The 9,629-nt window shown below is 46.6% G+C and overlaps 1 pseudogene; it reads right to left on the reverse strand.

Moving 5' to 3' along the window:
- Positions 1–1,006: 1,006 nt before the first annotated feature.
- LOC119294422 lies at positions 1,007–4,343 on the reverse strand (annotated as a pseudogene).
- Positions 4,344–9,629: the final 5,286 nt, after the last annotated feature.

Here is a 9,629-nt window from a genome sequence, read left to right on the forward strand (position 1 = left end):
GGGGACGACGCGGGACGGGCCGGGACGGGGACGACGCGGGACGGGCCGGGACGGGGCGGCGGTGACGATGGGGACGACGGGGACGGGGACGACGGGGCGGCGACGACGGGGACAAGGCGGCGACGGGGGCGGCGACGAGGGATGGAGACGTACGGGGGCGGCGGGCGACGGTGCAGAGGAGAAGAAGCCAGATGAGAAACTGAAAATTTCGTAAGTGTTGTTTATATAGGAGGGGCCTTTAGTACCGGTTTGTGCCACCAACCGGTACTAAAGGCCAGTTTTGGCCAGCCCAAGCGGTGGGAACCGACCCCCTTTAGTACCGGGTGGTGGCACAAACCGGTACTAAAGGCCCCCCTTTAGTACCGGTTTGTGCCACGACCCGGTACTAAAGGGGGTGCGCTGGCGCAGGTGCGGTGCCGCAAGTTTAGTCCCACCTCGCTAGCCGAGGGGCGACCGCACTGGTTTATAAACCTCCGTGCGGTCGCTCTCTCGAGCTCCTCTCCAAAGCAGGCCTACTGGGCCTACGTGTTCTTTGCTGCCCTGTGGGCCCACTTGGCCTTTGCGGGCCTGCATCCTGGCCCAACAACAGGTTGGGTTTCTAGTTGTATGCAGGCCGCTCTAGCCTAGTAGGCGGGCTTTTTTTATTTATTTTTTGCTTTATTTATTTTTGTGTTTTTTTGTGTGTATTTAGAGTTTCTTTGTGAATATTTTGCTTTAGGTACAAAAAATTACAAACTTTCTGTTAGTGCCTGTAGTTTTCAAATTTGAATAGTTTAAATTTTGAATTATTTGAAATTAGTGTGAATCACTAGTTTGTGAATAACTTAACTTTAAAAATCAGTAAAGGAATGAAAGAATTTGTTTGCACATAAAATTTCTTCGCGTTTCAAATGCCAAAACACATAACTACCCTAACTATTACAGAGATTCACCTCTGGGTGTGAAACACAGAAGAAAGTGATGATAGTGAAGCCGATCACATCCCAGATCTTTGGGTGTGAAACTTTTTCTTCGCGTGTGTCCCTTCGCGCCGTAACCATGGAAAATCTTCATCATTTAACAGGATGCTCGGGTCAATATTCACTATGAATGGAGCAATTTCATCAAACTTTTCATAATCTTCTGACTTGTCTGTCTTGCCATCCACTCCCACGATGTTTCTCTTCCCAGAAAGAACTATGTGCCGCTTTGGCTCATCGTACGATGCATTCGCTTCCTTATCTTTTCTTTTTCTTGGCTTGGTAGACATGTCCTTCACATAGAAAACCTGTGCCACATCATTGGCTAGGACGAATGGTTCGTCTGCATACGCAAGATTGTTGAGATCCACTGTTGTCATTCCGTACTGCGGGTCTTCCGTTACCCCGCCTCGTGTCATATTGACCCATTTGCACTGAAACAAAAGGACCTTTAAACCACGTCGATAGTCAAGTTCCCATATGTCCTGTATATAACCATAATATGTTTCCTTTCCCGTCTTGGTTTCTGCATCAAAGCGGACACCACTGTTTTGGTTGGTGCTCTTCTTATCTTGGGCGATCGTGTAAAATGTATTACCATTTATCTCGTACCCTTTGAAAGTCATTATATTCGAAGATGGTAACTGGGATAGCAAGTACAGGTCATCTTCAATAGAGGTGTCATGCATGGTACGTGTCTGCAACCAGCTGGCGAAACTCCTGGTTTGTTCACGTGTAATCCAGTCATCAGACCGCTCTGGGTGTTTGGAGCATAGCAAATTCTTGTGTTCATCCATATACGGAGCCACCAAGGCGGAATTCTGTAGAACTGTGTAGTGTGCTTCAGTGAGAGAATGTCCGTCCATACATATTATTTGTTCCCCTCCTAGCGTGCCTTTTCCATCCAGTCTGCCCTTATGCCGCGATTCAGGAACACCAATTGGCTTAAGGTCAGGAATAAAGTCAATACAAAACTCAATGAACTCCTCATTTTGATGGACCTTGGAGATGCTTCCTTCTGGCCTAGCACGGTTATGAACATATTTCTTTAAGACTCCCATGAACCTCTCAAAGGGGAACATATTGTGTAGAAATACAGGACCCAAAATGTTAATCTCTTCGCATAGGTGAACTAGGACGTGCGTCATGATGTTGAAGAAGGATGGTGGGAACACCAACTCGAAACTGACAAGACATTGCACCAAATCATTCTGTAACCTTGGTATGATTTCTGGATCGATTACCTTCTGAGAGATTGCATTGAGAAATGCACATAGCTTCACAATGGCTAATCGAACGTTTTCCGGTAGAAGCCCCCTCAATGCAACCAGAAGTAGTTGCGTCATAATCACGTGGCAGTCATGCGACTTTAGGTTCTAGAACTTTTTCTCTGCCATGTTTATTATTCCCTTTATATTCGACGAGAAGCCAGACGGTACCTTAATACTGAGCAGGCATTCAAAGAAGATTTCCTTCTCTTCTTTGGTAAGAGCGTAGCTTGCATGACCCTGATGTATGCCGTCTTCTCCGTGCATACGTTCTGGTCCTCCCGTGCCTCGGGTGTATCTTTTGTCTTCCCATACACGCCCAAGAAGCCAAGCAGGGTCACGCAAAGATTCTTCGTCACGTGCATCACGTCGATTGCGGAGCGGACCTCTAGGTCTTTCCAATATGGCAGGTCCCAAAATATAGATTTCTTCTTCCACATGGGTGCGCGTCCGTCAGCGTCCTTCGGAACAGGTTGTCCGCCAGGACCCTTTCCAAATATCAACTTCAAATCCTTGACCATATCATGTACATCAGCACCGGTACGGTGGCGAGGCTTCGTCCGGTGATCCGCCTCACCTTTGAAATGCTTGCCTTTCTTTCTTATGGGATGCCTGCTCGGAAGAAATCGACGATGTCCCAGGTACACATTCTTCTTACAACTATTCAAATATATATTGTCGGTATCATCCAAACAGTGCATGCATCCGTGGTATCCCTTGTTTGTCTATCCTGAAAGGTTAATGAGAGCAGGCCAATCATTGATGGTCACGAACAGCAACGCCTTTAGGTCAAATTCTTCCCCCATGTGCTCATCCCACGCACGTACACCTGTTCCATTCCACAGTTGTAAGAGTTCTTCAACTAATGGCCTTAGGTACACATCAATGTCGTTGCCGGGTTGCTTAGGGCCTTGGATGAGCACTGGCATCATAATGAACTTCCGCTTCATGCACAACCAAGGAGGAAGGTTATTCAAACATAGAGTCACAGGCCAGGTGCTATGGTTGCTGCTCTGCTCCCCAAAAGGATTAATGCCATCTGCGCTTAGACCAAACCATACGCTCCTTGCGTCATCTGCAAACTCCTTCCCGTACTTTCTTTTGATTTTTCTCCACTGCGACCCGTCAGTGGGTACTCTCAACTTTCCGTCTTTCTTACGGTCTTCTCTGTGCCATCGCATCGCCTTGGCATGCTCTTTGTTTTGGAACAAACATTTCAACTGTGGTATTATAGGAGAATACCACATCACCTTGGCAGGAATCTTCTTCCTGGGGCGCTCGCCCTTGACATCACCAGGGTCATCGCGGCTGATCTTATAGCGCAATGCACCACATACCGGGCAAGCGTTCAAATCCTCGTACTCGCCGCGGTAGAGGATGCAATCATTAGGGCATGCATGTATCTTCTGCACCTCTGACCCTAGAGGGCAGACAACCTTCTTTGCTTCGTATGTACTCTCGGGCAATTCGTTGTCCTTTGGAAGCATATCCTTTATGACTACCAGGAACTTTCCAAATCCCTTGTCAGATACACCATTCTCTGCCTTCCATTGCAACAATTCCAGTGTGGTGCCCAGCTTTTTCTTGTCACCTACGCAATTCGGGTACAACAATTTTTTGTGATCCTCTAACATGCGCTGCAACTTCTTCTTCTCCTAATCACTTGCGCAGTTTCTGTTTGCATCGCCAATGGCCCGACCTAGATCATCAACGGGCTCATCTGATGCCTCTTCTTCAGCTTCTTCCCGCATTGCCGGCTCAGCTTCTTCCTGCACTACCGGCTCAGCTTATTCCCCCATTGTTGTATCATCGTATTTAGGGAACCCATGGCTAGGATAGCTGTCGTCGTCCTCTTCTTCTTCATTGTCTTCCATCATAACCCCTATTTCTCCATGCTTGGTCCAAACATTATAGTCGTCCAAACATTATAGTCGGGCATGAAACCGGACTCAAACAGGTGGGCGTGAATGGTTCTTAACGTAGAGTAATTGCGACCATTCTTACAGCCAGCACATGGACAAGGCATAAAACCATCCGCCCGCTTGTTTGCCTCAGCCGCAAGCAGAAAATTATGCACGCCCTCAACGAACTGGGGAGAGCATTAGTCATCGTACATCCATTGCTGGCTCATCTTCATTACACAACACCGAATAGACCAAATTAATACAAGTTCATACATAAAGTTCAAACAACACTTAAATGCAACAAACAAATAACTCTCTAGCTAAAGCATTTAAATGTAACAACAAATGCGATCAAGATCGCAACTAAGGTAAAAATTGATCCAACAGCATAATGATACCAAGCCTCACTATCGATGGCATATTTTCTAATCTTTCTAATCTTCAAGCACATTTTCTCCATCTTGATCTTGTGATCATCGACGACATCGGCAACATGCAACTCCAATTCCATCTTCTCCCCCTCAATTCTTTTCAAATTTTTTTTCAAGTACTCGTTTTCTCTTTCAACTAAATTTAACCTCTCGACAATAGGGTCGGTTGGAATTTCCGGTTCACATACCTCCTAGATAAAAATATCTATGTCAACTTGATGGGCATAATTTGTCATAAACACGAAATGCAACAAATAGTTTTAAAAGAGAATATACCACATCCGAATCATAACAAGGACGAGGGCCGACGGGGACGGATATCAAAACCATGGCACTATGTATAACAAACAATGTACGGGTAAGATAATTATACGAGTAACTATATATCCAAATCACACAAACATCAATTTTTTATATAAAATTTCATGAACAAGAGGCTCACCACAAGGTGGTGCCGGCGACGGGACGGTGCGGGCGATCGACGGTGGTTACGACGGAGATTTAGAAGGCACTAAGTAAAACACACCTACATATGCAAACTAAGTGTTATTTTGACCTCAAATTGCATATAAATCAAATACTACCACATATAATTCCTCCAAAATTACTAAAACCCACAATTAATCACTATATAAACCAATGCAAGAGCTAATCTAGCAATGAGAGATGAAAGGACAAAGTTGCTAACCTTGGTGATCATTTGAATGGATGGGGGCCTGCAAATCTTGACAAATTTGGGGCAAATTTTGTGATGAACTCGAGAGGAAGAATGAAAGAACAGAGGAGAGGGAGAGGGGAAAGGGGGAATAACAGAGTGCAGGTGGACGAAGGGTTTATATAGGACGACCTTTAGTACTGGTTCGTGCCACAAACTAGTACTAAAGGTGCTGGAAGGGCCCCACTCTGACAACATCCTGCCACCACTTTCTTTAGTACCGGTTCGTAAAGGTTCGCCACAAACCGGTGCTAAAGGTTCGCCATGAACCGGTACTAAAGAGCTCCTCCCGCCTAGCCGTTGGAACCGGCACTAATGGACACATTAGTGCCGGTTCTGTTACAAACCGGGACTAATGTGTCTCACATTTGACCCTTTTTCTACTAGTGGAGAGCTCCAGGAGGCCATGAATAAAAGCAGAACTTTGGAGTAGAGTCTATCAGGGAAAGAATCCGAACTTGCGCAAGCTCTCCAAGCCGCAAATGATGCTCGGGAGGAATCCCAAGGTGCTCTGAAGGACATTCAGGAGGCGAGGAGGATTGCGGGTGGTAAGGATTTTTCTTATTCAATGCGATTTTTATGTAGTAACAGAAGGAATTCAAGGTGACAAATGGAATTCTTATCTTTCCAGGGGCGTTTGCAGAACTGCCACGCAGCATATCTGATGCTGCTCAATTCTACTGAGCCGAGGAGAAGAAAACTGCAAAAAAGCTCTTCTGGTCACAGTATTTGGCGCCGAATTACCCGGTGCCATTTGCCGATCAGCTGAAGCAGCTGATCGAACTGCACAAGTCGGCCGAACTAGCCATGAAGTACTTAGTTGTCTGGCTATGGCCCACCGAGCCAATTCCAAGCAGTTACTTTGGGCTAGTGAAGCGGATTGTGAGTTCTTGGCCTCGGCTCGAAGTCATTAAGCGGTCGGTCTATATTGAAGGTGCACGAATGGCATTTGCCCGCGCGAAAGTGCACTGGGGGAAGCTTGATGCTGAAAAGCTGATAACCGAGGGACCACCAGAGGGGAAGGAGCACCGTAAGCCCAAATTATATTATGATAGTGTCCTGAAAGGAGCCCGCCTTGTGGCGGAGCAATGTACCAAAGACATTGTATTTCCATGAAGACAGTCATGTTGTCCTTTGTAAGGCAGAACAAAGTCACTTATTATTTATTGCCTATTATGTGAAAGTTTTTCCTCCTGTGCGGCCGTTTTATATATTAATCCTGAGAGTCGGCCAGTCGTCGGCTTCTACCCCCACGTAGGAATTACGGGGGTGTTCGAGATAAACCTGAACACTCTTTATCCCATTTTTGGGTCCTTGAAGGAGGTGTTCAGCACAACGAACCAGGCAATCAGACTATAGGGCTTTATCACTCTCACTTAGCCATGGGAGTTTGAGTAAGGTAGGCGCAGCCCCTGGTGTTCGGAAGACCATATGAGGGGCTCTATCAGCACCTGATCGGAAGGCCGATCCGTCGCACGTTGCATTTGTTATGGCATTATGCGGAATAAATCCTTAAAGATTTTACAACCTCTCGAACAGCTAACCAGCTCTCGCCGTATCATGACAGTCAGTTTTCAGCTTTCTCTACTGAGGTGCTCGTCCGGAAGAACCGAGACACAATCGCAGTAGTTCTCCCAGCGCTACCTTAGCCGATATAGTGAAACATAAGGTACCAAAACATGGGAGCCGGGCAAACCCAACTATTGACCCAAGACATGATTCGTAGCTGATGCATATAATGCTATAAGTTCGGGGTGCCGAGCGATCGAGAAGGTGGTCGGACTTTGTTTCCATAGTGTGGGCACAATGAAGCCCCTGGCGTATTACGGCATGGCACGATGTACGGATTCCGTTAAGACTAAAGGTGTCAATGTGAAATGATAGCAGATAAGCGTCATATAACTCTACATGTTGTATTCGAGTAATACGTCTATGCGTATGAGTATGATTGATGTAAAAAAAGAAAGAGGTATGACCGCGTAACCTACTTAGACCGGGCAGGAGGGAGCTGTGTGCGAATCCGAAGTATATCGTGATTGTCTTTGGGGGGAATGTCTAAAGATTCCCCCTTTGCGCGTCCTGTCTTGCGCAAAAGCGAACCTGCCAAGAAAATGCTAGAGACATTTGTGTGCCATGGAGCGGTTGAACCGCGGGGTGTGGCCCTTCCCAACTTATGACGGAGTGTTTGATTGAGCCTTGATCGAGCCGAGCTATCATGCCATGAAGTAGTTCGGACTCCTTTGTCAGTGTCTGGGAGTTTGGCTGTCGAGTCAAGGTTTGATGAAAAAGTGCAACTTGCTGCTTCTGTCGTTTAAAGTGGCGGTATACTCTTCGGCGCCGAGGTGGAGTTCGGCCTTTCCCATAATTGTGATCACGTCACGTGGGCCTAGTATTTTAAGCTTGCCATAGGCATAGTGTGATACCGCGTTGAATCGAGCCAACGCGGTTCGCCCCGGCAGTGCGTAATAGTTACTGCCTAGAGGGAAAATGTCGAAGACTAACTCTTCGGTATGGTGATTATTTGGTTATGTGAAGACTACCTCTAGAGTGATGCAGCCTATACAACTGACCTTCACACCTGGTATGACACCTTGAAAGGATGTTTTTAGTGGGTTTGATCCTCGAGCGATCAATACCTATCTGGCGCACTGTGTCCTGGTGCAGCAAGTTTGGACTGCTGCCTCCGCCCATAGGGGCTCATGTGAGGTGGAACCCACAAACTATTGGGTCGAGGATAAGTGTGACTTAATTGCCCTTGTTGATATTGGCCGGACAGTCTATACGATCGAAGATGATCGGCCGTATTTTTATACAGTGGGGCGACTCGCTTTGTTGAGTCGACATCCTGAAGAGTGCATGTCCGTTCCCATTTGGGGACGTGGATGGTGTTTATCATGTTCACCGTTTTGGTTTGCGGAAGGAATTTCTTTTGCCCTCTATTGTTTGATGATCTGGGCTCCTTGTCGCCTTCATTGCTTTGACACCCCTTCTCCTTGTTTTCGGCGCCTGACCTGTCGACTTGTTTGAAGACCCAACATTCTCTATTGGTATGATTGGCTGCCATTCCTGGGGTACCATGAATTTGACATGGGCTGTCAAGTATGCGGTCTGGGCCGGATGAGCCCGAATTGTTCTTTTGAAGTGGCTTTTTCCGCTGACCGGACTGGGAGCTACGGAATCCAGCATTGACTGACGTATCATGGGCGTCATCGTTGTTTTTGCGATGCTTATGTTTATTGCGTCGAGGTTTGCCGATGCTGTCTCTGGCCTCTGATGTGCCATGATTGCTTCCTGTGTTGTTACGAGCCAACAAAAGCGAGTCATGAGTGTCGTGAGGGCTGCCATGGACTTCGGCTTCTCTTGGCCGAGGTGTCGGGCGAGCCATTCGTCGCGGATATTGTCACGACCAGTTTTTCAATAAAATGCTTATTGAGAAAACCGATATTTTAACCCCAGTATAGGAAAAAGTCATCCTCACTGGTAGACAAATACTTGATAAACAGAGGACCAGTAGCATTAAATACATTACAGGGTTGAGCTGAGGCTGCTCAACAATTTATTACAAGATCGCCAATATCTTACATAAGGGCGGTTATGGCACAGGGGTGTGGTGACATGCTACTAGCTCGAGATAAAAGTGGTGGTGGATAACTTGACTCCTAACTGGCAGCTCATCGAGCGCCAAAGTGAGGCTCGATGAATTTATTCTGGGGTGGCGGAAGCGGATATGATACAATGACCAAAACAGGATCGCACGGGACTGACTGGGACTCCTCTAGGCGTCAGACTCGCTATTGAACTCTTCATCCATGAGATCGCCTTTGTCAACATCTGGCCAAATCAACAAGCCAGGTGAGTACTTTGAAAGTACTCGCAAGACAGTTCGGACAAAAGATATAACAAATGCATGCATGAATGCGTCATGAGCAAAGATAATGATGCTCATTCCCATAATGATATTTACTCACAACTTGATAAGTAAACAAATAACTGAAAACCGATCGGGTGTCTGGAGCGACGCCTCGAAAGGTAAACAAATAAAACTCATGCCGCAGTCGGGCGTCTAAGCGACACCACATAAAGGGCTTATAAAAGAAATGCCGCAGTCGGACGTCTGAGCGACATCACATAAAGGGCTTGTAAAAGATTTTGCCACAGTCGGACGTCTGAGCGACATCACATAAAGGGCTTGTAAAAGAAATGCCACAGTCGGACGTCTGAGCGACATCACATAAAGGGCTTTGAAAAGAAATGCCACATTCGGACGTCTGAGCAACATCACAGAAAGGGCTTGTAAAAGAAATGCCACAGTCGGACATCTGAGCGACATCACAGAAAGGGCTTATAAAAGA

This window comes from Triticum dicoccoides, chromosome 4B, assembly GCF_002162155.2.
Source record: "Triticum dicoccoides isolate Atlit2015 ecotype Zavitan chromosome 4B, WEW_v2.0, whole genome shotgun sequence".
Lineage (NCBI taxonomy): Eukaryota > Viridiplantae > Streptophyta > Magnoliopsida > Poales > Poaceae > Triticum > Triticum dicoccoides.